At 49.9% G+C, this 2,736-nt stretch overlaps 1 pseudogene; it reads left to right on the top strand.

Moving 5' to 3' along the window:
• Positions 1-5: 5 nt before the first annotated feature.
• On the top strand, positions 6-1,389 carry LOC102434795 (annotated as a pseudogene).
• The last annotated feature ends 1,347 nt before the right edge of the window (positions 1,390-2,736 follow it).

The raw sequence follows: 2,736 nt of genomic DNA on the forward strand, positions 1-2,736 counted from the left end.
GTCATTGGTCCCAGAAGAAGTTAGATGAGATGACGGACAGGGACTGGCGGATCTTCCGTGAGGACTACAGCATTACCGCCAAAGGTGGCAAGATCCCCAATCCCATCCGATCATGGAAAGACTCTTCTCTGCCCCCACACATCTTGGAGGTCATTGATAAGTGTGGCTACAAGGAACCAACACGTATCCAGCGTCAGGCAATTCCCATTGGGCTACAGAATCGTGACATCATTGGTGTGGCTGAGACTGGCAGCGCAAGACAGCAGCCTTCCTTATTCCATTGCTGGTCTGGATCACTACTCTTCCCCAAATTGACAGGATCGAAGAGTCGGACCAGGGCCCTTATGCTATCATCCTGGCCCCCACCCGTGAGTTGGCTCAGCAGATTGAGGAAGAAACCATCAGGTTTGGGAAGCCACTGGGCATCCGCACTGTGGCTGTCATTGGCGGCATCTCCAGAGAAGACCAGGGCTTCAGGCTGCGCATGGGTTGTGAGATTGTGATTGCTACCCCAGGACGTCTGATCGATGTGCTGGAAAACCGCTATCTGGTGCTGAGCCGCTGTGCCTACGTGGTTCTGGATGAGGCAGAGAGGATGATTCACATGGGTTTTGAACCTGACGTCCAGAAGATCCTGGAGCACATGCCTGTCACCAACCAGAAGCCGGACACGGGTGAGGCTGAGGACCCTGAGAAGATGTTGGCCAACTTTGAGTCAGGAAAACATAAGTACCGCCAAACCGTCATGTTCACGGCCACCATGCCCCCAGCCGTGGAGCGTCTGGCCCGGAGCTATCTTCGGCGACCTGCCGTGGTGTACAGCGGCTCTGCAGGCAAGCCCCAGGAACGCGTGGAACAGAAGGTCTTCCTCATGTCAGAGTCAGAGAAGAGGAAAAAGCTGCTGGCAATCTTGGAGCAAGGCTTTGACCCACCCATCATCATTTTCGTCAACCAGAAGAAGGGCTGTGATGTTTTGGCCAAATCCCTGGAGAAGATGCTTGTACGTTGCATGGTGGAAAAGGCCAGGAGGAGCGAGAATTTGCACTGTCTAACCTCAAGGCTGGGGCCAAGGACATTTTGGTGGCTACAGATGTGGCAGGTCGTGGTATCGACATCCAAGATGTGTCTATGGTGGTCAACGATGATATGGCCAAAAACATTGAAGATTATATCCACCGCATTGGCCGCACAGGACAAGCAGGCAAGAGTGGTGTGGCCATCACCTTCCTCACCAAAGAGGACTCTGCTGTGTTCTATGAGCTGAAGCAAGCCATCCTGGAGAGCCCGGTGTCTTCCTGCCCCCCAGAGCTAACCAACCACCCAGATGCCCAGCACAAACCAGGCACCATCCTCACCAAGAAGCGCCGGGAAGAGACCATCTATGCCTGACACAGCATCCTTCCCACTGGCTTCACGGCAGGCTCCGAAGCCTGTTCTTCAGGACCCTCACATCTCCCTTTCCAGGTCCTCACTCTTATGGGGGTTTAGGAAGCATTCAGACTGCTTGGCTAGACCCTCAGGTTTGAAGGCCTGAGCGTGGGCTGCAAAGGAGGGAAGCTGCTGCAGGAGACGGGGAGAACAAATGACCACAGGTTTGGGCCCAGCTCTGCCCCTCCGGCTGACTTGGGGATTGCCGGTGTCAGGGGCAGCCGATGGCTTTGCCTCCCAGGCTGCTGGGAGGGTTTCTTCGCACAGACTTGACTGCATAAGCTGCAGCAACAGTGTTGCCCTCGATGACCCAGGGGATCGGCACTGTGAGGAGTATGAACCTTGGACTCTTATCATTTTGATAGCATTTGCCCTTTTGGATTATAAAACAAGGTGAGAGCCTTGTCTAGAGCTGTGCACGGCCCTTGTGCCAAGGGGTGCTGTGCCCCCCGGGCATCCCTCACCCCGGAAGGTTTTTAAGATGTGGGTCAGGGTGAGCCGGCTGTGTGCATCTTGAAGTCACTGAAAAAAAATTTCTGTTTCCTATCCTCTGAAAAGATGAGTTTGTATTTTTCTGAGAATAAAATACATGAATTTAAAGGCTGTAAAAAAAAAATTATGGCAGGAAGGACCATTAGAATGGATACTTTTACCTGTCACTCCTAGGAAGACTGTAACATCCTATCCCTCCCTAGGGGCCACTCTCATTATCAAGGAGAGACGACGCAGTATCGAACTCTTTGGCAGAGAAGTACTGAGATAATAATACCTTATAAAAAGAGAACAATTAGACACACTATTACAATTTGAAGAAGAGTGGCAAATAGCTATAGGTAACTTCCCAGGACAAATTTTACATCATTTGCCAAGATCACCTATATTGCAATTTCTCTCCCTACATCCGTTTATATTTCCTATTAAATGTTCAAAAGAGCCATTATCACCTCCTGCCTCCTTAGTATTCACAGATGGTTCCTCTAATGGTAGGGCAGTAATAATCATTGACTCAATAACCCATGTTCAACAAACCCTAGAGACGTCAGCCCAGAGAACAGAGCTTTTGGCAGTCATTTATGCTTTTGAACAATTGCAATAGGTTCCTTTTAACTTGTACACTGACTCTCCATATATAGGTAAATTATTTCCTCATATTGAGACCACCTCTCTCCCACAAGGAAGAACAGCCATTTTCTCTTTGTTAACTCAGCTACAAACTTACATTCATAAATGAGAAAAGGCTTTCTATATTGGCCATATTAGAGCTCATTCCTGCCTACCAGGACCCTTAAGCGAAGGAAATTATCAGGC

The sequence above is a fragment of the Myotis lucifugus genome, unplaced genomic scaffold, assembly GCF_000147115.1.
Source record: "Myotis lucifugus unplaced genomic scaffold, Myoluc2.0 scaffold_1284, whole genome shotgun sequence".
Classification (NCBI taxonomy): domain Eukaryota; kingdom Metazoa; phylum Chordata; class Mammalia; order Chiroptera; family Vespertilionidae; genus Myotis; species Myotis lucifugus.